Genomic DNA, 27,698 nt, shown 5'->3' with positions numbered 1-27,698 from the left:
CAAAACCAATGAACTCAGTGGCTTCTTAGATAACTTCTTAATAATTTTAAAAATAAAGTATTATATGTACTATTTTCAAATCATGCGAGAATAACCTCCAGTTCAAAAATTGATTTCAAATGGTTGCTATCAATCTGGCACTAGTTTCTTTGGAGTTCTGGGATGAAAATTATTGGTCTTCCTCACTTGAAAATGTTAAGATATTTTAGATTGGCTTTCACTTTTATTGTGATAACTTCCATTTTCTTCCCCTCATTCCAACTAATAATGTTGATTTTGCTCCCTTCTTCAACTCCACTGTTCCTCTTAAAAGCTATGGCAAAACTTCATTTAGATCTTGGGTACAAAAGTATTTTTAATATTTTCCTTGTCCACTCTTCACAGTAGCACCAGTTCTTTTCCTGTTCCCTGTTTATACACGACTGCAAAAATGTTTCATTTTTGTTTTAATCTCCTTTGGCATCCATTTGAGACTTATTTTCAGCAAATCTCTCTTTACTCTGAACACTCTCAGGTAGTGGGTTTGTTCTCACTTGTTTCCTTTACTCTTGTTACTCTCTCACAGCTCAGTGCAGTGATGCTGTTGCACAGACTATATTAACTAGCAGGGTAGACACAGTTTGATACAGATGTTTTGGAGATAGGTACAGAGTGAACGTATTTACAACAAAATTCACAGGCCAATAGAAATCAAAGATCTTTTTATAATGGAAGCAGTGTTTTAATCTGATTAGAGTTCCAAAACCCCTTGCCTCAGCCCTGCCTATGCCAGAACATCTCGCAAAATGCTTCAGCATCTAGCAACAAAAATAGTGCAAGCTTCTTCTCTTCCAAGGAAATGAAAACTTCTATCGGAACAAACGGAGGCAGAAATAGACAAAATAATACCTTTAGTACAAGCACTAAACCACTAACCTAACTTTTCAAACTGCTACCTTCTGTTGTTTTCGGTTTTGTTGGGGTTTGATTGTTTGTTTGTTTTTTGGTTTTTGTTGCTTTCGGTTTTGTTTTTTTGTTTTGTTTTTTATTTTTTCTGTTATTGCGTTCTAAGTTCATGATTTTGAGCAGAACCCTTATAAGGCAAAACAGTGCAGGGCTGAGGGAACCGGTGACCAGCCATGGTATAAAACCATCTCTGAAGTTGGGATCTTTGTGGCAATTTTTGATAGTAAGGATTCAGGTTACACTTACTGTTTCTGGTTTTCCTTCATCACAAATGTATTTCCAAAAATATTTTCATCCCCTTTTCAGATGCAGAAAAATTACTTCTCAAATTTGTGTTCTATCAAGTTCTGAATTAATAAAATCAGGAACAGATAAGAGAAATTAAGATGTCATTACACAAATGTCAAACTGTTATGCTCTGTGCATCATCCACTGACTGCAGTCAGAAGACCAGAAGTAGCAGAGTGGGGAAACCAACTAATCCAGTGAATGATGGAGGAGCTTTACTGAGGATGTACACTCAAGCACAGCACACTTGCAGCTAAGAGAGAAAAGATTTCCAAAACCCATCTTAGCATAAAATTGGAATCTCCTCCATAGGCCCCTCTCAGTCTGTTGGACAAGACCTTCCAGACACATACGTGTGACTGCGGGGGAATATTTCTATGGAGGGGACAGTGAAATAACTTTTTCATTTCATGAGTTATCCCCAGCTCTTCTGATACTATTCAGGCACAGTTTCCTGGGTCATTGCAATGCCTCACACAATGTATCTCTCACTCCAGACAGACATTCTGCCTCTCGACATTTTTTTGTGGAGCTGTCAGGACTACCCCACTGCAGAGACAATGAGTACAAACCTCTGCTAAGAAACTCGGCTTCAATTTATTTTTAGAAGTAAATCATTACCTATTCTTGAGGAACAGGCTGGTTACCCCTTGCTTTAACCATTCTTTCAGACATAAGCCCTAAACTGGCATTCTCTGCCCTGCATATTTTGCTTAGTTCCTTGAATTGCGTTTTTTGCTTTTCATGTGAGCTTTTCTGCCCAGCTTTACCCATCGGCTTGCTACTGTAAACAACTGTTTGCCTGCTAGATGGCACTGGCCATCCACCAGCGCTGGGACTGAAGGCAGGTGGCACTGGAGAGCCATAAGGGCACATGGCCACCCTTTGGTCGTTACTCTGTTTACTTTCTGCAATGGCATTTTCTTTGCTCAGGTTACTACACTCCTCGCCCACAGCACTTGCTGCCACTACAATAATTCTACCCATGTCCTCTTCCTCTGTTAGGATGAGTATAAACTTACTGTTAGCACTGCTACAAAGGGCTGGAGCTGCTTCTGCACTCATCAGTTTGGTGAAAACTGAAAGAAACAAAAAACCTGAAATTCCTCTGGATTTCAGTCATTGACTTGAGTCTAAGTATTTTGCAAACAATAACTTATTTGGGGGGAATACAATTAATTAAAATTGTCTGCTTGAAAACAGCATTACAGAGCTATTGTGAATAAATACTAAGGACTAAGATACAAGAACGGTGTGAAATCTGCTTATTCTTTGGATTCTGTTCTAAATTATTTGTATATTGTGAGGGCAAAAATCTGTTTGTCATAGCTACCTTGGACGTGTTGCATTCAATGTACTCATCAACACACCAAGGAGGAAGTTGAAGCTTTCTACTGTGTCTGCAGAGCACCCAACACAATTCACTGCTGCCATCCTCTCCTTGTCTTTTCACTATATGTGCTAAAAAACTCACAATCAAACAAAACTAGAAAATGAAGTTAATGACAAGTGTCCAGCTGGAAATAGAAAAGCCTCTTTCTTCAAAGTATTCACAAGCCCAAACCATCCTCCAGAACGTGCTCATTGTGCCACAGTACCTGCAAGCAGGGTGCCACCATCACCCTTCTAATCCAGCCTTTTATCTGAGCATGCTGCTCTCTGCACCTGAGCAACCCGTTTGCTCTGCACACACAGGGGCACGTTTCACCAGCGCCAGATGTGCCCACAGTGGGTGTGATTTCTCAGAACTTGAGGGTGTACCCTCTGTTTGGATGGCAAATTCCCTGGCTGTGGTTGCTTGGAGACATGACAGGTATCGTGGTATCTGCCTTGCGAGCCTGTGGATGTTTTCCAGGTAGGTGTGGCCGTACTTCAACTTGGCTCATCAGATTCTCCACAGATGTCCCTGGTTCTAGTGACAGTGCCAAGTCTAACTTTCTCATTAATTCTTTTCCAACCTTATAATTACCACCTATATATGAAGCTGAATGCAGTGCTGTATCATACCATATCATTTCCAGGTGCCAGACATCTAATTTCTATCTTTTTTTTTTTTTTTTTTTTTTTTTTTTTTCTCCTCTCTACTGCAGATGTATCCATCTCTCCATTTCCTGAGGGATGCTGCAAACTGATCATTGCCAAACCTAGAGAAGATTCAAATACAAGGAAAGCTTTTTAGACTAAACCTTGTGGTCACATTTTAAGATGTTTCTGTCCATCTTCCCAATCTTCTTTCTCCCTTTCACTCTCAAAAGTTAACACCTGCCTAGCAAAGTTGGCAGACAGGCTGAAATGCCTGTGCCTCAAGCCATTCCTGTGAAAAACCTGGCACCTTTGTTCAAATGTCTGATGAAAGCGGGTTTGAACAAAGATGTTGGTTTGTGAACTGGCAGGGGCACACAGATTGTGCTGGGGTGGAAAACTTCAGCGGAAGGAAGGAAGATGAGGGCAGATTGGTGGCATTGTTGAGGTCGTGAAATGCCACACAAAGATTCGCAATAGTGGGTCTTTCTAAACCCAAATGTCTAAGTTTACCTGAAAAACTATCTGTGATGCATTTAGCCTCTGTTAGGTAGTGCAAGGACTTCTGTGTATTTGCCTACCAATTCCTCTGGCACAGTGTGAAACAAATGGTGTGAAACACCTCCCTGGCTATTTGCAAGGCCACTTAGCTTTAAAATACAGCTCAGAGCAGCACCACCGATCTTAAATTAACTTTCCTGGTGGGGGAAGAGTCTTGAATTGATCCTTATCTACTTCACTGGGTCTTGTGCTGACAGTCAGGTTTGCTGTTCTCACCACTGTTAGTGTTCTGTTCTTTATTGGGTGTACTGTGAACAAACCACCAGTCCAGACCCTTCTGATATGGCTGTTGTGATTTGCCTTATCTTTATTTGCTCCTCAAGCCACTTTGGTAAAGCTGAAGAAACCATGTCCTGCAAAAACTTTGAACTCTGGATGAGCAACTAGAAAATATCTTTATTATCAGGGATGGAGGCTTAAGCTGCAGCTGGGGTCCAGCTGAAGGGCATGCAGACTGCAGGGATCTGCACAGGAAGTGGCTGAAAGAGTCGCTGGCATTGTGGCTATTAGGGAATTATTAGACACATGTTAAACGTAGGCTTAGTTTCACTAATGAATCGCCTTGCTGAGGCTACAGAGAATTTTGGTTATGGGTGGCTGTGAGGGCACGGAAGGAAAGGAAATATCATCTCATAGTTAGAGCTAATACAGTGATTCCTACATGGGATAGTGGAAGTACTCCTGTGCAGGATTACAGAAAAAATATTTATGTGCATTTCTCCTGTATTAGTGATTAATTATCTATGGAAGGAAGAGAATGCTACAAAGGAGTAATTCAGATTTCTGCACAGTTGTACTTTGTGGCAATGGTCAGTAAGATTAAGATGTAAAATGTTACATGAACTTAACATTTTGCAAAATAATAGGTTGAGTTTGCAGGCTGGGCACACTCAGTGTAAGCATCTGAGCAGCCCTTCTTAGTGTGATTACAGATGTGCTTTAAGTTAAGCATGCATGGAAATCTTGCAGGACCAGGGATACATAACACAAATAACCTTTCCCTCCAATATACCTCTGATAGGTAAATAAGTAAAAAAAGAAATGCACAAAACAAAACTTCAGATTCTGTGGGTGCAAAGGCCATGTCTGTATCTGTGCCCTGAATGACGCAAAATACAGTGACAGCCCTTAACATATAGATATGAATGACAAAAAGCTAATATGCAAATAGTGCTATATGTGATGTTTCCTAAATTTATGTATAAAACTAATTTCAGATTCCAATCCATGTACAAGCTATAATCTATATAATTTGTCTTAACACACGCTTAAGAGCTCATCAGTGATGGGAGAAATAATAATAAATGTCTTTTTCATTGCTCAAAACCTGGTAGGGAGCAGCAGTATTTGGGTTGCCGGGAGGCAGTGGTCAGGCTCCGGGCTGGGTTTCGGGGTGTGGGTGGCAGGGAAGGGGGGGCGGCTCGGGGTGGGGGAAGCCCTGATTCCTCGGTGGGAATTACTCAGATCCCTGTCCCTTTCCCAGCCCCGCCGCTGCAACATTTATTGCAAAAGCAGGAAATTGCTTATTACTAAACTAGCTGGCAAGAGAGCGGAGCCGATGCTGTTCCACACTGGCACAGCACTTGCTTAGCTTCTGCTTTCCCTGCCTCTCCTTATTCCGCTCTTTCTTCTTCTTTTCCCTCTTTCTCTCCTCTCTCCCTCGCTCTCTCCTCTTCTTTTTTTCATTTTGGCTTCTATTCAAATGTGGGTCAGGGGTGAGCGGCTCCCAACGTCACAAGCTTGCAAGATGGCGCTGGGAGGAAGGCTGTGAGATGAGGAACAGGCTGGTATAAACCAAGAGGACAGGAGAGGGAGAGGAGGAGAGGGGAAGGGGAAGAAAAGCTGCTGCTCCAGATGCAATAAGAAGGTAACGCGGCGCGGGGCGCGGGCGGGGGCGCGGGTCCCGCGGGGCGGCCGGGCGCTGCCGGGCTCCGCGGTGCAGCCCAGCCCCGCTCCCCCGCTCTTTATTCGCAGCCCTGGTGATTTGCCCATCTGCACGGGTCCGCTCGGGAGAGTCGCCGGGGTGGCGGCGGTGTCCCCTTGTTCCCTGCCCTGCATCCAGCCGTGCCCGGCACCGGCCGTACTTCCATTGAAAAAACCCGAGAGGGTTTCTCTGCTCTTGCTCCCCTCTCTCGGTGCCCCGGGCCCCCTCCCCTCGCTCTCCGGGCACGCTGCCCCGTTGCTTTGGGGGCCGGGGCGTGCATCGGTGTGCTGGCCACCGTGCCTGTCTGGAGCTTGCAAATGTTGGTTATTTGGTTGAAGCGGCTGGAAACTTTCCCCTCCTTCCGTACCATTTGTGTGTGCGCGCGGGTGCGCGCTGCCCCTTCCCCGGCGGCAGCGGGGTCGGGGCGGGGGGCCGCAGCTGCTGCCCGCCGGGGCCGGCCGGCGTGGGGCTGAGCGGCGGGGCGCGCAGGCAGCCCCGAGCAGCCGCCTGCTCCCCATCCCCACTCGTCCCTCCTAGTGAGCCGTATTGTATTTTATTTGATTTGATTTTTTCCCGAAAGGAGGGAGCGGAACCCCGGGGTGCCGGGGGGCGTGTTTGTGCCGGGGATCTGGCCGCATTGTGGAGGAGAGGGCAGGAAAGGCGCTCCCGGGACTTGCATCGCCTCCTTCCCGCCCCCCGCGGTCCATCCGCCGGGCTGCGAGGCGACGAGCCAGGCCGGCATCCCCCAACCCCAGCGCCGGCCCCAGCCCCACTGAGCACCCCCTGCTCTACCGGGACCGCTGTGAACTTTTGCCCTGGCTCCCCCCTTCCCCGCCGCCCCCCTCGGCCGCTCGGGATCGTGGAGGGAAGGACCCGCCGGCTCCGCTCGCTCTGCCCGTCGCTGCGGGTCTCTGGCTTTTGTTACGGCCCCGTCTCGGACGCAATGGACGGAGCAGGATCGCGCACCCTCCCGCGGCCAGGGGCTCCCTGGACCCTGCCCGCCGGCTTTGTGCCCCGCAGGAAATGCACGTTCCCTGGCCGCGTTAGCCAGCCTAGAGCTGTCCACTCGGTTTAAAAAAAAAAAAAAAAAAAAAAAAAAAAAAAGAAGAAAAAATTTGTACGGCTAGGCTGGCAATATTGTTGCCGATGCGCTCGACGTCGCAATTGAGGGAACTGGGCGGGCTGGTCGCTGCCCGGTCTCGGGGGCACGGCGCCGCGGAGCCGGACCGGGCTGTGCATCTCCCGGCGCGCCGCTGCCGGTGCCAGCTCGGCGGCGGGGGGAGCCGGGCTTTTTGTGTTTTTCTGGTTGCATTTAAAAGCAAAGCAAAGCCGGCGGGGGGAGTGGGGGCGGGGGAGGCTGCGTGCCGGCCCCCTGCGCGGTGCGCGGCCCGGGGAGCCCCGCGGTGCCCGCAGCGCCCAGCCCGCGCCCGGCCCCTTTGGTACGGGGCGAGAGCCGGCGGGGAAGTCAATTATTGACTTCTGCTTGGCCGGGTCCCAGGTGGAAGTGGGCACGGCGGCAGCGGGCGGCTCTCGGCGCGCCCCCCGTTATCGGGGCCGCCAGCCGCGCTCCTCCCGGGGGCTCCGCGGCCGCCGGACACCGCGCCCGGCCCCGCCGCCGCCCCGGAACGCGTGTGTACACACGGGGGCTGGCCACTCGAATCCTTCTACCCCGAAATCCGCAACCTTTGAGAACTTGGATGGCCTGGGCGCTTCCACAGACGGGTAATTTGGCGTTAGAATTTGCGAGTGGGGTGGGGGTATATCAACCTTTACACAGAATTAATGAATTATATATGGAACCCAGTGTTTTAGCAGACGGTTACAGAAATCACTCAGGGTATTACTTAGCTGTTAGAATAAATCTGAGAGAGCAGCCAGAAACCAGTTAAGAGCATCAGAATTACATTCTGCTAATGAACTGTCCTTTGACCAAAACTGGTTTAAATTTGTTGCGGAATGCCGTTTATATTTGAATAGCTCCCATGTTTTTCCAGAAATTAAGGGGGAAAACAATATGCAATAGTCACTTTCATTGGAAAATGTCAGAATTATGAGCAGATGTTTGCTATGCTTGATAAATGCAGTGTATAAACAACTAATGTTTCAAGATGACTTATTGCTATTTTTTATTAATCAGTACTATTGTATATATTACAGCAGCTCTGAAGAGAAAGCTGTAAATGACTCCTCAGGATTTCAGAGCAAATCTACATGGGGAAAATGACATATGGAAAGAAAATTGACTTATTTCCACAACTGCAAATGGCCTCCTTTTTGCGCCTTTTCATTAGCAATCTAATCCTAAAAGCATTAGGAGCAATTATTTGCAGTGGTGCCTGACATTCTAGGTCTAATTATTTAAATCAGTTTAACTTTTGATGGTTGACCCATTAGGTCAAATCTGTCTGCCCTTTGTTATATTTATTTAAAAAAAAAATAGAGGAGGGGAGGGGGTCTTCAAACTTGCCACCTGCTACTGACATATCATTTTAGCTCTGGAGGAGATCAGCATTAAGAATAAGCAACCTCTTACATTTGTTACTTTCCATTCTAACATGGCTAAGGGCACCCCGTGTAAGTGCCTTGTTCTTTGACATCTAAAATCCATTGCTTAATCACGACAGACTTGCGTGGCCACAGGAGCGTAAGCAGGAGGAATGGGAGAGTTTTCCTCATGTCATGCTTCCTAATCTATGCGAAATGCAGATGAGACACACACATAAAAGAGATGATTTTTCAGTATTTGGGGGAAAAAGCTTCTTCCAAGGATCTGTGAGAGCTCTAAATCTCTAATGCATAAGGAAACAACTCACGTTAGTATTCACATACGTTTCTGGGTGGAATGACTTATGGATGTGTAGATAGCAATAAGTATTGCAAGATGCTTGAAGCACTTGGTATCACGTGATGTGCTGTAGTGTCAGTGCTGAATTGTTTGGCAGAAGCTGATGTGTGACAAGGGGTGGAGGGGGAGAGGAGAGAAAGAGAAGGTGAGAGGCCTTGTTCCAGAAGGGTACATGTTCACATGTTCAATTTATTTTGATTAGTTCTTAAAATAAGTAGAAAACAAGCTAATGCTAAACAGTTTGGCTGTGTAATGGATTAAAATCCTCTAAAACAGCTACCACAGCCCAAAACTGGTGGTCACAGCATGAAATTTGAAGTTGTGAACAGCAGATCTTGCAATGAGAGTTGTCGTTTTCTAGCATCTTTACAGCCCATAGTAATTAAGAGCTGCCAAACATAAACTGTATGTTGTGCATTCCTGTGACCTTGCAGAAAATAGTAGGTGGCTGTTCTTTGAACTCCTGCTGCCTTCTTTGATGATAGATGTAGGGAAATGGGATGATGTTTGAAAACCGAGGTGCATTTGCCTTCCTATCAGAAGTCCTGATTGTGCTGACTGCAGCATTTAACCCTGTCATCCAGTCTGATGAACATATCGCAGCTTGACAGCCAGAGGCATTGGTAGGAAGAGGTTGCCATGTTTTCTCTACAGAAAACCAAGTTTCCCATACCCTAACCAAATCTGACTGATAAAGTGTACAGACAGCACTGCAGCTTCTGCCAAAAGCCAGGGAAGAACGTTGCCACAAAGCGACGTTTCAGTGCTGCAACAAATGTGGTGTTGGAGTGGAAGAAAGCAGAATCACATTTGTGACATAGCCATTATATTGGCTGTATTGTGACAGGCAAAGCTCAATGGGAAGGGACCATTTCAGCATCAGTGGACATGCCTTCCCTGCTGGGCTTGGAGAAAAATTAACAGGGCTCAGCTGTGGCATTGCAACAACAGAGTGTCAACCCAACCATAAGCAGGAGAATATATTTAAAGAAAACAAAGATGACTTCTTTGGTTCAGTGTGGACTGAACACCAGTGACTGAGCCATTAGGCCTTCTTATGTTGATTTTTGTCTTGCTATACTATCGGGAGTAAGGACAATGCATGGCAGTAGAGATTTCACTCTGCTGTGCCATAGCTCATTGGCAAAGAAACTGCATTGGTTTGTTCAGCTCTCTTGCAATATTCAGTGACAGTGTGCTTACTTCTCTCAAAAGCAGCAGGACAATGTTAAAAAGACTTTCCTGAGAGTTGTATTTTCTTGTTCAGTAAGCATCTCTAGATTGCAGTAGGATGCTGGTTTTAAGCTGGGTTTCTTTCCTTGAAGCATACGTGTATTGTACTAGCTGTCCAAACTTGCAAGTTACTCATGCTTGTTTGTAATTCCTGGAAAGAAAATTCACCCTCCAGTGCTGCCTCCCACAAAACAAGGAAGAAATGAAACAGTGAGGTCAATCCTGAATTTTAAGCTAGTACAAAATGAGTTGTTACAATAGCTGTAAAGGAGGAGGTTACAAGACAGCAATAGATCTACCTGCTGTAAGTGACAGGTGGGAGAAATTCTGTTCTTTTTCATCCGTGTTTGGATGACAGCCCAGTGCTGGCCACAAACTGCAATCCAGGATTAATCCTCACATAGTGTTTTCTTTCTATGTATCAGATTTCTCATTTTGTTAATAAGCACAGCCTAGCATGTACTTCAAGTCAGCTGTTCTGGAGTGGAAGCAACAGGGTTTTGCGTTATTGAAATGATGGCTCTCATGCTTTCCTAGAGCCCGTATTGTTTGACCAGGGCAGGGCGGAGGGTGATCCTTGTAATCACAAATCCTAAACAGGGATTCTAGTTACTGATTTTACTTAATGGAAAGGGGTGGGGAATGTAGTTTATCCAGGATTACATATGTATTATATCACATTTTCGGATGTGCACCCTGCAGATTTGAAGGGGCTAGAGAGTGATCTTTTAAACTGAAAACCTCAAGCAGGCATTTGGAAATGGACCATTGTAGGAAGCTTCCTTCACTTAACTCTCTCTAACAGAGAAAAGACAAACTGAACTGTCCTGCAGGAAGTGTCAGAAGACATGCACTGAGAGCTAACTGGGAGAGGAAGGGTCTCAGTCTTCAGCTGACAGTAGGAAGAGTTTAAAGAAGTGCAGGGATTGCTTTCCTGCTCAAAACAGTCATCAGGGAACTCTCCCAATAAAAGCATCCCTGAAAACGGCGAACTTCTTGCTTCTGTTGCTAGGTGTTCTGAGAGATCTGTGCAGGAGCTAGGAACAACCCCCTCTTGTTCTTCCAGCTTTAGATACTGGATGGAAAAATGTGTCAATGCTGTCCTCGCCCAGGTTCTGGACGGGAGGCAGGAAACATTTCATGTCAGTATGCTGGCCTGAGGCATTTGCTGTCCTTCAGTCCCCTGGGTAAAGGAAGAGGGGATGGCTCTCCATAATGTATCAGTTTGCCCTATCCACTCCCTTCCCCCACTGAACCAAACACTGTGCAAGATAAAATTGCCTTCAAATCAGTCCTTTGCCATGAGTGTAAAAAGAGATACACGATGGAGTGACTGGGGAGAGGCCTCATGGCAAACAACCTGGCTGCTCTTCATGCTGCGCTGGTCCCCGTCATTCCTGGGCCCGTTTAAGAGGACAGGGGTGTGCAGCAGATTCCTTCCCCTAAATGTGTGCTCATTTCCTGTTGTATAAAGACCCATTCAGTGAAGGGATTCAGTTTTCTAGGAGTCACATAAAGGCACTGCCATGTAGAACTGTACTTACTGCATTTCCATCTGCTGTCAAGATGCCACCAGCCAGTTTGACAGTTTGGAAATTTTTTTTCTTTTTCAATAAAGAACAGAATAGAGAAATTTGCATTGCCAGTTTTAACTGAGAATGGAAATCAGCCAACAAAAAACCTTATTTTAAAGCTTGCTTGTTTATGTGTAGTTTTTCTCCAGCAGAAAGACTGGATCTTGCTGGTCTGTACTTATTAAAACATGTTGATGTGTAACTAAAATAACTTTAAAATAAATTACATGTTAAGCAGAAGGACAGGGTTAACACATTCAGACTGTGATTCAACATGTAAATCAGAAACAAAATTAATTTACTATCTTATTGTTTCTGAGAAGTGACTCAAGAAACTTCTTATATAGCATTAATTCAATTAAATGTTAAACCTGTAGATTTTCAAGTGTTAAATAAAAATACTTGTATAATACTTTCTTATCAAAATACCTTCTTATCATAATACTTTCTGATGACCTCCTGAGGTCCCTTCCTGTGTGACTTATTCTGTGATTTTTATTCAGCTCAAATTTAAATGCAAAGCAAAGGAAGTGTTCTTTGAGCAAAAGTGAACTGTTTATTTTCTAGTTTTGCTGCTCTTTTTTGAGTTTGGAACTAGCAGATACTAGTTTCTAACACCTAGTTTTCATTTGGAGGGAAGTCCTGCCCTTCTGCCCCTCCTCAAATTTTAGTTGTTTTCTGCAGTCTGAAAGAAGTGGTTATTGAACTAAACTGAAAAAACAGCCTCTCTGTCCCTTTGCAAGAGACTCCTGGTGCAAAGGGTTAGTGAACTGCCCAGAGTGGATGAAGCAGTAAAGTAGTGGCTTCTTCTGTGGAAGCACAAATTTTCTTCAAAACTTCACTAGGAAAGACATAAAATTGAAGAATGCTTTTTAAAAACAAGACTTGTTTAAAAGAAGGTTTGAAATGATGAGTGTACAGTGAGACTTAAATTTGTGCTGTTTGTGTGTAATGTTATTTCCCCTACCCTTGGAAGGGTAAGATGCTTTGTTATTCCTAGTTTCTGTTTACCCTTATAAAGTATCCAGAACAGTCCTCGTGTGGAACTTTTTGCATCAAACTCCTCAAGTCCTTGAAAAACGCTCTTTGTTCTTTTCTAGGCAACTCAAATGTTCTTTGATAATGTGATATTTTAGTGACATGATTATGTCCAGTCTTCAAAGAAAAACATGGATGTCCTCAAGGCAGGAAAAATATCTACCAAAGTTGTAGATGGTAAGGAATCCTAAAATTATAAATTTATGTGCACAGCTATGAAGTTTACATAGCCAGAACTATAGTACCAGAATGCTCAATAATGGGAATTTTGGCATGACAGCAAGAGTTGTCTTGAAATTCTTCAGATGTCAGCAGAGTGATGTTTGGCTGAGTGTTTTTTAAAAGTAATGTAAATTATGACTTGAAAAGTTTTACCCAGAAAACTTGGTTATAAGCACTGGCTTTTATGAATTGATGCAGTGGTTAAATATTTGCCCACATTTAATTCTTCTGGGTGAGCTTGTGGTCCAAGGAACTCTGCTTCCATCCCTGATTTAAACTTTCCATACTATGGTCATGAAGGAAGTTAAGCAACTTCAGTTTTCTTCATCTTTAAAGTATGGAGAATACAATGTCCTTGTTTTGTTTTGTGTATTTATCTTATAAATGCTCATCATATTTTAAAGTTTGCATAATGGGACCCTGACCTTAGCAACAGCTTGTAAATGCTGTCATCATACACATAATTCTAATAAAGCTTCAAAATGGTAAAGTTGCCAAAGGACTAGAGCTTTAGGATTATGGAAAACCCACGATGGGGGAGGGAGGCTAGAGAAGTCTCTCTAGTCTCTCTCTAGTCGTTCAGAAATGCTACATTTCTTAGTCTCCACTTACCTTATCAAATAAGGCTTTCAGAATTGTAATGAAAATGGAAACACACCAGCTATAAAAATTAGTCTCTTTTTGCTGCAGCACTGGAAGCATTAATGAGACTATATTCCCCTGCAGTGAGCACTGGGAGTTTTTGGAAGGACTGTTCTGCACTGTCAATCTCTTCCTGAAAATAAGAAAAAACCTCTAAATAATCCCCTTCAGGATGCAACAAGCAGCAGCTTGGATTTTTGTGTCCTCCCTCCCGGGTTGCATGGTGCAATGCCAGCGCACGGCGTGACGCAACAGTCTTGGAAATTCTTGGAAAAGCACTTCCGTTTGCTCTAGGTAGAAATTGTGTTGGCAGCAAAACTGACTGCTGTTTACAAGCTGGCAGCATTCTTAAATGAACTCCAAGAAAAGCAGTGTAATGTATGCGGTTCTGCATATCCATCCAAATGCAGAGGTGTTTGAGACTGTTGGCCTGTTATTATGGGTGGTGCCTTGGAGAAGGAATGTCTTGAGTATTTGCCCAAGTGTGGACCTCTTTTTAGCAGCTGTAGTCAGCTGGTTTATTCCAGTCAGGCTGGGTCTCCCAGTTTCTGGTTGCTGCTTGTGAGGTGATGGGTTTAATTGTTGTATTGATATTCCTCAGCTCCTGAGTGAGGGAAAAAGTGTCCTGAGTGTGGAGAGAGGATCATCAGCTTCATTGTGATAATCTATATTTTGGTGGCTAAAACAGAGTTAAGTATGAGAATTTGTTTGCCCCTGATATGTTGTTTTAATCTGGAAAAATAATTTCATGTGTCTGTACCTCTTCACCTTTCCCTGTGTAAGGCCATGGTATTTGGAAGAAGGGCTGAATTTCCATTAGCATTTAATGAACAGAAAATAACAATAGTAGCTGCTATTGTCCAGTATTTCACCCTGTTAATTGTGTAAGAGGATTTCAATATGAATGCTGCACTAGTAATTCAGTCTTATAACTAGAACCAAATGCAGAGAAAACGAGTACTTTTGATAGAGCTGTAGTACTTGAAATCATGTATGGAGGTGTAACTAACCACAGAGGACAATCAGGGAGGGAAAATACATTTTACGGGTCCTGCTGAAACATTGATCATTTTAGTATGGAGTTAAAATATTTGCCTATCCAGAAAATACATTCTTTCAAAGGTCTCAAAATACTTTTATAAGTATTCTGTGTAATCTGTGACTTACAGTTGTGTCTCTGGCATATTCATCTAACCTTTTCTGAGATGTTTTTATGGCTTTCTGAAAGCTGCAGAAGAGTTCTTCCTTAACGGAACAGAAGCCATGGCCACAGCCCAACAAACCAGCTTCAACTCCCCTTAGATGCAAATGACTGATTAAGCATCTCAGCTTCTCTGTTTAACTTGTAATAAATAAAACCTCCCTCTCCTTTCCAAATTTTGAGAGTTGATATGAAATGGGACCTGGACTACATGACACCAACTGTTCCATTTCAAAAGACTTAGCAGTTTTCTACCTAATGCCCAGAGCATCTAATACCATATGCCAGAGGCCTGGGATGTTCCCTATCCTTTAACTGGTTGGACAAGAAAGGGGAAGAGAGTCCAGGTGAATTCAGGCAAGTTTCCATGTACATCTAGGCTGCCAATATTCAGAACATTTACCTATTTGTGCTCGCTTCCTCTGTGATTACACAGGGACTCCTGCTACCTCTGTGTTTATCTAAAACAGCTTGGGTTGTACCCTCACCAAAAACTGAAAAACCCAGAGCACCTCCCTAAAACTTCCTGGAGCAAAAGCAAAGCACATCCCCTTTTGAGGTGGAGGAGAAGCCACTGCATTTCAATGGCTTTGACCATCAAAAGTGGTGAGTGGGAGGGTATCTGACAGCATTAGTGCTGTAGATTGACTGGCTGGGGTCACATTTTTGTAAGTGAGAAGGTGGCAGCTGTCCCTTTAGGCATGCAGGATGCAGCATTTCGGGGGAACTTGCAACTTTTTTCCCCATAAGAACTGCTCCATGCTGTGCCAGGCTGCTGTTCTCTGCTGCCTCTGTGTCTTGGCTGGGGAGAAGGGGCTGGGTACCCATCAAGAATGCTTCTGATGGCACAAAGAAAACAAGTCTGCCTCTGCTAAAGTTACACATTACTGGAGACTAATCAGTCAAGTTTGTTGCTTTATTTTTAAGTTCCCTATTTTGCAAATCTTTAGGGAAGGAAGGATGGCAGCATCTCAGGTGAAGTCAGTGTCATGCCAGAGTGTGGGATTTCTGTAATTCAGTGCCTGTTGTACTGTATTTTGAGAAAATGCTTCAAATTAGAGAAGTGGAAAGGTAGTATGAACATGGTGGTTTTGTAATAAAATAAAAATATGAACAGTGCAAACTGGTTGTTGATCAGATCACAGTCTTCAGGAGAAAATGTCTTTAATAGATGTCATTGTAAGGCTAATGCTGCACTTGGCACCAAAAATTAGATTTAATGCTATAAATGGAGATAAAGCCCATTGCAGCTGACAATATACTTCCAGACCATGTCCCCAGCTAAAGAGCTTGCAATGCAAGGCCCAAATAGGTGCTGTATAGATAACTGGCTGGGGGGGTCAGATTCTGCAAACGCTTACTCAGGCACTTTGCTTGAACTCAGTGTGACTGCTGGAGTAAAGCTTGCACAATCCAGCCCTAGGAGTGGGACTGGAGCCTTAAAGCTGTTGGATAAAACAGAACTGTTTGGGGGGTTTATTTATTTTCCAAGTGCCTGGTGAGGCAGGCTCTAAGTAGAAGCCTGCTTCTGACCCTGACTTGCACGCCTGTTTATTTGCTGTAATCACCTGTAACCCAAAATTGCAAAACTCCTGTGGATACACTAATGAAGCCTTTGTAAAGTTCCCCTAGCAAAAATTCAACTGGATTTTAAAAGCACACACTTCTTTCAAAACACTTAGCTGTGAAGTTCAGTTCTACCAGCCTGGTGGGCTGAGAACATTTTGAAAAAGGTCAGAGGGCCACATTGAATGCTATGGGTCCAATTTCCCAGGTTGATTGGTTGCCTGTGCTCTTTGAAGAGAGTGGAGCACCTGCAAATCCCCTTCTGGGGATTCCCTTAAAATGTGGGGAAGCCTCCAACAGGTGTGTGGAGCTGGCATGGCCTTGGCCCAAGGTGGGAGAGGTGTGGCTGGGACACGTCTGAACCTGCACTTGGGCTGGAGCAGGGAATCAAAGAGGCTGTAAGTGGTAGCTGTTCTCAGCTCCTCTCATTCCCCTGAGTGCAGGGAAGGGATGCTAACCTTCACCAGACAGAATTCCCAAGCTGTTCTCCACGGTTCTGCAGCCTCCTAGGAAGTAGCAGGGGGCAGGGGAGTTGCAGCTGCTTGTCCCCCCCTCTGAGAGGCAGCGGGTTGGCTGCTGGGGCAGATGCTGACTAATTGTATCAGGAAAGAAGTGGGAGGCAATATAGCTGATTCAGATCCCTGCTTTAAAAACCCAGAGCCTGGCTGAGTGAATGCCTGATTAATGTATTTTCTTCTCAGATTCATTTGCTTTGAGGTCACAGTTCAGAGGCTCAAGAGAAAACAGGCAAGACATTACGAGTCTCGCTGGATGTGTCACACACTCGCTGCCTAAGTGCTCTCAAAGTGTAAAAGGCTTTGACACAGGGAAGTCCCAGATAGACTGCAGTGTCAGAGAAGGCTCTGGCTGGAAAGTCTGCTTGAGTATAGGGGTTTGAATCTTTATTTTTCTTAGGAGGCAGTTCCCTGGCTGGTATTAAAAGTTATTCCTTCTGATTGGTCATTGGATCTCCTTCATAAGATTTTTAAACTAAGGGTTAACAAGGCATTTCTTTTGCTTTCATTGAAAAGAGTGTAAGCACTTCATCTGAAGTAGGAAAGAAAAGCACAATTATTCATAGTAAGTCAGTCTCTACAGTGAATAACTGAACAAAAAAAGTCCAACTGGAAGAGTATATCAATGCTACTGAAGACAACAGACTTTTAAATTTTGTTCATCCCCAGAAGTCATTGAGAAAAATATGTTATGTCCGTTCTGCTTCTTGTCAGCAGATTTGTCAGAAAGAAATCTACCTCCTTCCTAATCTAGTTTTTAGAGTGTATTTGCTCTTCAAGAACAAGTCAGCACAATAATCCTGTTTCATGTTAACAGTTATGAAATATGGTGTTAACATTTTAGCCTTATACTGGCAGGAAATGGGATTTAAGATTTTTTTTTTTTCTTAAGTATAAAAGAGTTCAGGAACAGGATTTAAAAATAAAAGATCCTTACAATCCTCTCTCTGAGTCAATTTTCATAGCTTAATGTTTCAATTCATTTTATTTGCCTATTGTGCTATTTGGCTTATGATTTTACCTATGATAGTCTTTAAATGCAAGTTGACACTTCAGATCTCTATGCTGGCTTCAAGTCCATAGCATCTGCTTATTGCAATTTATGCTTTGGTTATCTAACTTGTGTGATTATTTTCTTCTTCTACCCTAGATGTGCACATACTTGCTATTTCCAACCATTCCTACATATTTGCTGTATATCACTGTAAACTCCTTGTTTCCTGGGCTGTGTTTACTCCTCTCTGTTTTCTTTTTTTCCACAAATTTTACACCATGCTTTGGACTGTCCTTCATAAATACAACAGTAATTTCTTAACTCTAAGGTACTACAGAACTTCAGAGAACCACCAAATAGTTGCAATAGTTGCAGTACTGCATGCAAGTATCTGTGCATGGACACTCTTTAGAACAGGATCTGGGTTTCAAAACTCTCTGCAAACACCCTTCCTTATTATAATATTTCAACTCCACTTACCAAAAATATGTTTGTCTTGAGTGGTATGAAACTGAAATCCCAGTAAATGAAGTAACATTGAAGATGCATTTAGGAACAGGGAAAATGAGGAACTTGCACTGTTAATTGCAGGAAAATCTGGCTGTTCTATTGACAGTACTTCAGCTTCCTTTGGTATACTTTTAAATATTTGATTAATTCTTCTTGAGCAGAAGAGTCATATGATAGAGTTTTAAGGAATAATTCAAAAGAGACAGATTTCAATGCATTGCTGCTTTGTCTTGCCAAATACCAGTGGTTAGATTAAAGCCACGATTGTACAGTTCCCACTTACTCTTGACATCAAACTTCCAGCCCATGTCAAAGTCTTGCTTTTCAGAACTGCATGTCCTTACATTGAGGGGGAAGCTTGTGACTGATGGAAGGTTTGATATCAAATGTTCTCAAATCCCACTGAAATCAGTAAGCTGAGGGTGCTGATTGCTAATATAAAAGATGCAATTTGGAGATCAGATTCCTCCTTCAACTGGGTCACAGAGTCTTGGAGAGATGCAGTAGATAGTTTCATTCCCTGCCAGGGACAGTCCTGAGCCCTCTCATTGAATTGTTGATTATTTGTTATACACATATATGCATTCTTTCTCTGTTTAAAATACATATGTGTAATACCAGATATGAGTGCTTCTGTGTGCAGTAGCTGTCAAGTTACACTTGACATTCAGTTACAACAGGAAAAAAATGGGTTTTGGTACTTAATGCTGAATAGTAGAGGCCAACTCATCAAGTTTTTCTACTACAAAAATGCTCCATCTCAATTTCTTAAACAGTGTGTCTCTAATGGCCCAGAGACATGACAGCACATGTGAAGCACATGAAGGGGAAGACACAGGACATGAATTTTTCTACAGGTTTTAACAAAGCCAGAATCTTCCATGCCCTCTCTGCTCTGCCACACAGAACAAAAGCCCCAGGGGTTTTGTTTCTAAAGTCATTTGAGAGCTGCCAGCACAAAATGAAAGCCCCAAGGGTTTCTCCGGTCATTGAAGGGGCACCCACCACCTATAAATGTGAAAATGCAACTGCACTTTGAAAGTGAGAGGGCAGTGGCCTGGCACAGTCACTGGGGCAGTCACTGAACTAGCAAGACTGACACGGTGTGGAACTCCTGAACTCATGCTTAAACAAGTAATTTGTTTAAGCAGTATGTGACTTACTGCATGTTGCTGGCTCATAGGCCCCACATCCTTAATGTTCCCCTCCCACCTTCCCCACATCTATGCCTAAGTCAGCTCTCCTTTGGGGATGCTTGATGTGGCACAAAACCTGCTGGAAAATCCTTAAGTTACACTTCATTTCAGACCTGGCCATGTAAGATGCCTGGCTCTAACAAGAAACATGAGCTTTCCTCCACTGATTTTTAGGTGGCATAGCCACCACAGTGTCTGGATGTGAAGCTACATGGCTCCTGTGGGTGCAGGGCTGCTTCCAGCATGGGCTCCATGAACAGACATGCAGGCCTTGGCAGGGAGCAGTTGCTTTCCCAGAGACCTTGGCTGCAGCACCCCCTGAGCGAGCAGGGCTAAGGTGCCATGGCAGGAGCAGGAGAGCAGCGTGGGCAGTGCTGGGGCTCTCAGGAGGGGAGAGTGGGCAGTGCTGGGCTCTCAGTAGGGGAGAGTGGGCAGTGCTGGGGCTCTCAGTAGGGGAGAGTGGGCAGTGCTGGGGCTCTCAGGAGAGCAGCGTGGGCAGTGCTGGGGCTCTCAGGAGGGGAGAGTGGGCAGTGCTGGGCTCTCAGGAGGGGAGAGTGGGCAGTGCTGGGGCTCTCAGGAGGGGAGAGTGGGCAGTGCTGGGGCTCTCAGTAGGGGAGAGTGGGCAGTGCTGGGGCTCTCAGGAGAGCAGCGTGGACAGTGCCAGGGCTCTCAGGAGAGCAGCGTGGACGGTGCTGGGGCTCTCAGGAAACCAGTGTGGGCAATGATGGGGGTCTCAGGAGGACAGCATGGGCAATGGTGGGGGTCTCAGGAGAACAGCATGGGCAATGATGGGGGTCTCAGGAGAACAGCATGGGCAGTGCTGGGGTTCTTGCTTCAGCCCTTGGCTGCCTGAATTCCCAGCAGGCAGAGCTGCTGCGTGGCCGCTGTCACGGACAGTTGCACCTGATGTGTGGGAGTTACTTGGCACATGGTGGATGCAGCTTCCCATTGATTTTTGGTGGAATTGATTTATAGAGCTATTTAATGGAATTGATTCTTTTTACAACTTTTTTCCCCTCTTAAAGACCAATTGTTTTTCTTGAGTGATGGCTGCAGGTTTGTGTTTATGTATTAATATGCTTGTGCACCCACAGTCCCCAGCTGTGTTCTCTCTACTCGAACTGCAAAAGAAAGTCTCAATCTCAAATGCCATCTTAAATTTTAATATTATGTTTGATGTATGACCTGGAATAAATTAAACGTGCTAGAACTTGCAAGATGAAATCCTAGTGGTGGGTATAACCACAAAGTAGTGTTCTATTAAGCCAAGGACTGTCGAGAATGTCTGTTGTGGTTGTGTCTGGGTTATGAGTGGCTCCCTTTGGTTTAGTGTAGGTGGATATTTTTATTCCGCCTGGCTTGTGAACAAGGGGAGGAAACTTCAGAATTTACCTACAAGAGGAGTAAGGCTCTGCTGACTTCTTTACAAGCCCATAGGTCAGAACCACATTTTTATCCTAAACCCAGTATTTTTATTGTATTTTAATGTAATTCATTGATTGTTACTTTACTCCGAAGTGGTTTGTATTAAGGAAACATTATATATTATACCTGAAGGACTTCTATGAGAAAGTGTGAATATCATAATTCTCTGTTACTGTTTGTACTTTGCAGGTCAGTTCTGTCAGTAAGCTTAAGTGGCAAATTTGTGTTGTGGTTTTGGGCTTCTTTCTTATTCCCTTCCTTTCTGTCTTTCTTCTTTCAAGAAGCACTGAAATAAACATGGGCAGATCCTTATTCTGGGTGGGACTCCCGAGCAGATACACCACCCAGATTTCCAGATCAGAGAGATTTAAATGTGTGTGCTGAGGGCTTAGGGTCCAGCTAACAACTGCCTGTCAGGACACAACAAAATAATCTCTAAACCAGCCAGTACCCAAGTCATACAAGAAATTAGTAATCCAAAAGTACCTCCTTGAATGGTAAGTGAAACAAACATCAACTGTCACAGTTGTTGTGTATGATCCCTGTGTGAAATTTAGCTAAGCAATTTGACAGCTGTATGCAGCACTAACTGGATCTTCCAAGTGGTCTGATGTAGCTGTGAGCCCAGTACATTTGGGTAATCTAATTATCACCACAGAAGTGAAAGAGATAGAGACAGCAGTAGTCAACATCCTATTTGAATAGAAAAGCTCTGAACTTCATCACTGCTTATGAAAACTTCCACCCATGCTGTAATCTGGAGCCATCTAAAAACTGCTGAGAATCCATCAGGGCTCACTCCTGTGCATCTACCTTACACTGTGAGTTTAACAGGATGGCCAAGAATAATATCATTAGGATGCTGAGTGTGCAACTGCTGCAGGAGTGGGCTGTCCATGTGAACAAAGCTTAGCAGGAAAACTGTAGATGGTAGATGCATGATGCAGAGCAGATAATAGCAGAGTATCCGGTTGTCTTGTATCTGCAACTCCAAATACCACGCACCATTAATTTTGGAAAAGGACTCCAAATGTAAGCAAATTGCTTTGACCCAGATTTTAAACTGGTAAAGGAACCTGAATTCACAGGCAAGGCAATATGGCCCTTTTGCAAAACATGGTATTTAAATGTGGCTTGCTTAGAGAAACTTCCAACAGCAATCAACCTTCACCCTGTGCCCCAGAGGACTGCCAAGACTTTATTCAATGTCATAGTGATCCTAAATGGCAGTCTTTGAGAGGGAAAACTGTGTCCTTGCTTTGTAAATGAAAGTGCAGCAGTTGAATTATAACATAGTTTTACAGAGGTGTTTTATATACCACAACCACATTGTAAACTAGATTTTGTTTGCTTGGAATTATCCTAGTGATTTGTAGTCTGTCTCTGGCAGATGTGTCTCTCTAACCATCACATGCCCTAAGCAATTATGCAGAGTTAACAAAACCTAGAGAAGGCAACCCCTCTTATCTGTCTTGCCCCATGCCAAGTCTTTGCCTTCCACTCTCTGCTGGGAAATAGTACAAATTCCAGGCATTCTTTGGAAGGGAGAGGGTTAAATTTAAAGAGAAGGGTATCTTGTCTTTCACCACTACTGGGGTGGAAAGATTTTAACTCTGCCTGTTCTCCAGAGGTGCTTCATGTGATGATATGTCTGTGTGGGATAGGTTGGACATTAAGGATCTGTACTGCCAAGTTTCTTCATTGTAATATGGACAGATTCAGGACATCAGAAGAAGCATTTGCATTATAATACATTATTTCATAGTTGGTGTTATGTAAATTGGACTATGTTTGGCTTAGGGACTGCAGAACCCTAAGGCTGTCACTGGGCTGTACCAGCACAATCTCTTCCCTGAAGAATGTTCCAGTCTAAATAGTAGATGTTAGATAATAGTAGATAGTAATAGTAGATAATAGTAGATAGTAGATAGTAAAACAAAAGGGGAGAGAGGAAGCAGAGACGCAAACAGATGCATTATTTGGCCAAGGTGATGTGATAGATGTAGAGAACTAGGAAGAAAACCTAAACTCCTTCAGTTACAGTTTACTTTGCTACCAGAATAGACTACTGTTATTATAACACTCTTTTTTTCATCCTTACTCTTCCAACTAAATTAACTTTCCTTGCCTCAAGGACTGACACAGTCCCTGTGCAGTCTTCTGGCTATCTTAGCTATTCCAGAGAACTGGAACAACCAGCACACAAACAAGTCACTGCACATTGACTGATCACTGCTTGCTCTCTGTACTTGGGGCTTTAGCTCATGGCAGTGAGAGGTAACCAGCTACAACCCAGGATAAAGCCAGCCACACAAGTAGCAGTTGCTTCTGGATTTGCACAGCTACTCATCAGTCCTGCTTGTTCTAGAGATGCCTACCTTGCATTTTGGTCTGCAGGTTGCTGGTGCCTGCCCACATGAGGTGAGGCCAGGTAGCGCCAACATCACCTCAGGCAGCTCTGGCTCCACTTCAGATCTTCATGAGCACCTTGCTAGTGTTAAAAATGCCTTGCCAAACTCCTAGCCTACAAAGCATTTGAGGGACTGCATTTCTGTAAAGCCTGGATTTGGAAAACTACAAGATGGAAACAAATATTCCCCAGAAGATGATAAATAGGACCAAACAGTTACTTACTCTTTGTGTGTTGCCTTGGTAAATTTAAAGACTTCCGTGTATTAAATGATGCAATAGCAAATTCCTTACAAAAAATAAAATGTCTGTAATCAGATAATGGTTGCTCTGGTGCTAGTGGTAATATGGTGTTGAATATCTCTTGGTTTGACTTCCACAATTCAGGAGTGAAGGGAACTGGAATGGTGTTTACTGAGCCAATAAACTTCTCACTAAACATAATTCATGAGCTCTAGCTGGCTAATAACCAGGATCTCAATGCTCTACAGTTGGCCCCATACATATTAAAACAAAGCTTTATTTGAAGTGAAAACTTTTAGAAAAATAAACTTCAGGATTTAGTGGCCTCTAATATTGTCCACCTCCACAGGCCATGAGAGATCTCATAACTGGAGACTAGGTTTTAAAATATTTCTATTGCAGTTTCTTTGACCAATGCTGAAAGATTGCTTGGCATAATATTTTGTTTGCTGTTTTCAAACAAAGAGGAATCCATATGCTTCTTTTAAAATAGCACTGTGCAGGGATTTTTCTTCCCTATTTATGTTAAAAAGAGTTTCTGCTGTCCATTTGAGTGTTTTAGGCATTCAGCATTCTTCAGCTATGTCAAAAAGGTGAAGAGCTGAAAGGTTTACTCTCTTTAAGAAGGCATTTCTTTAAAAAGGCAATTCTTTAAAAAGAATTTCCATAACCTTTCTTACAGTCCTATTTTTTTCTCTGGAGAGATCCTCATCTGAACAGGTTTATTTAAACACTTGCTAGATTATGTATCAGGATTTCCCTTCCTCTCTTCATGAATGAAAACCTGTGCTACTGCAGGTACGCTCGAGGAGTGCTTCTCCTTGGAGCACTACAGAACTTCAGATCTGGATTGGTTTCAGATCTCCATCATTTCCCTGTGTGTAGAAGAGTATTCTTGTGTTCTGTGTTTGTTTAGTTTCTCATGAATTAAATTTGCATTCTTAAAGAATCCTGAGCAGTTCTCAGAGGGGTGTGGGTGAGTGGTGGCTCTGCTCTCTGGGGCACGTGTAATTTGTACTGGGGCAGAGTAGTTCATTTTTAAGGACTGGGAATCACTTAATTTAGATTTCTGCTAATGGTTTTATCTTCTGGGGAAGCCTTGCCACTCTGTGCTGCAGCTTCTTCCTTGGATGGATGACGAAACAAGGCCTGCCTGCCTCCTGTCAGATGCTTTGAAGTCTGTAGATGAAAGATACCATATGAATGCAAAGTACTTGCCAGTTAATGTCAGCAAGTCATTTTGCTTGTACCTTGGTGAAAAAAGCTTTATTGTCAGCTTACAATGAATTGATCTGCATATGCACCAGTAGTTCTTTCCCTTTTACTTAAGTCTTTTGGAAAATTATATTGACTACCTCTCAGAAAGATAGAGGGAGGTTAAATAACAAGCAATAAAGATTATCGAGGAAATTTCTCATCATGTGATACCTTAAAGATAATAATATTTTGAAAGGGAAAGAAAATAGCAACTATGCACAAGGAGTTTCTGCTAAATACCATCTCATCCTCTGTCTTTCAGAGATTATTTTCTCATGCAGAGCTAAGCCTAGTTCCATCAATGCATAGAGAAGTTCTATTATTATACACTGATTTGATAAGATAATATAATTAGTGTCTTGGTCCATTGATGCAGACCTCTACTGTCCAAAACCAACATTAGGTTATTAAATCAATTCTTGTGTTTGTTACAGTAATAAGATAAAACAACATTATTTAGATACTGCTTGTCTAAACTTAGATAAGTCGTTCAACCATATCTCTGTTTGCATATCCACATTCTTCCTCTGCTTTTAAAAACCAGCACAAATTCATGAGGTAGTTGCAGGATTTGGATTTCCTGGTCTTTATTGTTGTGTGTGGCAAGGTCTTCCCTGTCAGTTATTTGTGTCTTGTCTATGTGGCTCTGCCTTCCCTGCAGCAGATGGGCAGTGAGGAAATGAGGGCTCCAGTGGATAAATGCAGGAGCAGCAGCTGCTTTCAAGAACAGTATCCATGAACAAGCCACAAGTGAGATGGTGTCCAGGCAACTAATCTGGACAGATATCTACTGGCAATTTCTGCTGACACACAGATCAGGATACATAGAATTGATGGCCAAAGTCAGAGCCAAAGTCAACAGAGAGAAGAATTTTTAGGTAGAAAGGCAGGTCTGAGTTTCCCAAATTATAGTTGTCTCGGGGAGGTTGAAAGTCTTCTGGCTCCAGAGCAAGAAGAAAAAGGCTTTGCCAAGTGCCCATTTCAAGTATAATCACTCTCCCAGTTCCCTAGTTCACAGGCTGATATAGTTATTTAATATTCTGCTGGGAGTGGGTTGGCTTCCTCAAAGTTAGTACAAATTGGTTTCATGGGTAACTTTTGATGAGTTTTGTTTTCTGGTGTTTTGTTTTATTTTGTTTTGTTGTTGTTGTTTTTTTCTCTAGAGGCACAGATCCTATAGGACAATGACTGATCTGACCTGGTGTTAAGGGACCATGGTGTCTAGTGAGATCTGATGTTTTTAAATATTGTATTTTGTATTAACTTGTGCTGCATACCAGAACTCTGCTCTGTCTCCTTGTTTAGTAATGCATTCATTTGCATGGGAACATCCTGCTTCTTGCACATGTGAGGACTTCCAGGATGAGGGTTGAGCCCTGCTCAGCTTTGTTCCCAAATTCTGCGCTGGAACACAGGACTCTTTGAGAGTGGAAAGGGCCAAGTTGTGCTGCTGTGTGCTTCTGGTGTGCTGCTGGCATGACTGTGCAGGGCCAGACAGGGAGGGAAGGCTATTTAATGGGGCCATGTGTTATTGGAACTTGCCATCTAACATTCCTCGCTTTCCCCAGTGTGTTCTCCCCCTTCCAGGGTGGAATGCAGTAATTGCCATACCAGAAAGAAGCCATGATCTGTCTGTCTAGCCTGGCATCCTTTTTCCAAGACAGGCAAACGCCAGATGCTTGAGGGAAAGGTACAAGAACTCCTAAAACAAACAAATATGGTATAACTTGCACATAGAGGAAGTTGGTGGTTGGTTTATGCCCTGAGGTGAGGGAGTTTCTAGCCTTTACATGAGTGTGTAGCTGGGTATTCTCTTCATATATGACAAATTTACACTCAAGCCATTCTCACAGACTCCCTGCCTCTGGAGTTGGGCACCAAGGAATAGCACAGCTCAGCTGCACCACTGCACTGTGCTGGCGTGGTCCTCAGTCCCAGCCTTTGTAGCAAGGGGTCTGAGCTCCATAGTGTGTTGCTGATATCATTGTGTGCAGAGGATGCTAAGAGACTGTGTTCCAGGCAGTATTACCAAATGACAGGATTTACTCTGTTCAGTGAAATGTGATCTGAGCTCTGCCCTGCTCCTGTCTTTTAAACATGAGAGCAGGAGGGTTGGCTCCATTGGTGCTCAATGAAGGCCACCAGCAGGGCACCACTGAACCTCTATCACAAGTCAGGATAAGTGCTGCTATTTGGTTTCCTCCTTCCTGGTGCTCTTCAGTGGCCAAATCTTTCATCACAAGCTGCACATGCAAACAGCATGTCCTGCTACACAGGGACCTTTGCAGGAACTGGTGTGAAACAGCCTCCAGCAACTGAAAGCATAAGGGAGGGAGGCCTGGGGAGGAAGGAGAAAGACTTCAAGTGATAGCTTCATTTTCTGGTGCTGATGTAGAAGTCAGTAACATGCAGGACCTGTACTCTCCTCAGGGAAGAGGAAGGGGAGAGTTCTCTTTTTAATTATGTATTGCTAATTCTTCCCCAACCAGCCAGCCTGGGATTTCCTTGCATTCTGAGGCAATGCTTTCATCTGTCTCCTGTTTAACAATCTGAACTTGCTTGAGAAGTTGTTTTTCTTTCTTGTGGAAGATTGCATTGGAGTCAGAGTGTTGTTTACCTAAGATCTATAATAAAAATTCTTTATCCTTATTTTGTTTCCTCTCCAGCTTGACAAGGAGTGGCATGGAAAGCAGCACGTATTCTGTAGGGAAGATCTTTTGGGTTCAGCCTATTTAGTAACCACATTTACCAGACTGCTCTCACTTCAAGCAGTTGGTCAATCTCCCTTGTGTTACCTGGACTTCTACAGTCCATGATTCTGATTTGCTGCAAGTTCTCCCAATAATCCCAGGTAAACTGCAGCAGAGAGGTTGGGTCTCTTCCCAAAGAGCAGCTAGAGATTGATCATTACCTGTCATTTGTCCTCTGTGAAGTGATTTTTGCTGAGCCTTTTGATGAAGAAATGTTCTGTCCAAGCCACTATCTGGGCTGTGGTGTTGTAAGACCCATGATGAAGCTGTAAGAGGTCCATACTACTTAGTAAGCTGGAAACATACCTAGATGCTAATAAACAACATAGCAATTCCAA

General features: G+C 43.5%; 1 protein-coding gene across 9 annotated transcripts in view; it reads left to right on the top strand.

The window, feature by feature from the left end:
• Positions 1-5,354: 5,354 nt before the first annotated feature.
• The window catches only part of HIC2 (HIC ZBTB transcriptional repressor 2), a 72,272-nt gene continuing 49,928 nt past the window's right edge, over positions 5,355-27,698 (top strand). For 3 of the 9 annotated variants that reach the window (XM_079322643.1, XM_079322645.1, XM_079322650.1), the window contains exon 1: positions 5,355-5,683. The gene's annotated coding sequence lies outside the window, so the exon portion shown is untranslated. Of the gene's footprint in view, positions 5,684-5,714; positions 7,463-8,824; positions 12,608-27,698 lie in introns of those variants that run through there. The other 6 variants (XM_079322644.1, XM_079322641.1, XM_079322639.1 and 3 more) reach the window with 3 other exon arrangements.

Source organism: Erithacus rubecula (genome assembly GCF_903797595.1).
Source record: "Erithacus rubecula genome assembly, chromosome: 19".
NCBI classification, from domain to species: Eukaryota; Metazoa; Chordata; class Aves; order Passeriformes; family Muscicapidae; genus Erithacus; species Erithacus rubecula.
Note: the sequence above shows the minus strand (reverse complement) of the source record. Positions and strands in the feature narration are given on the sequence as shown.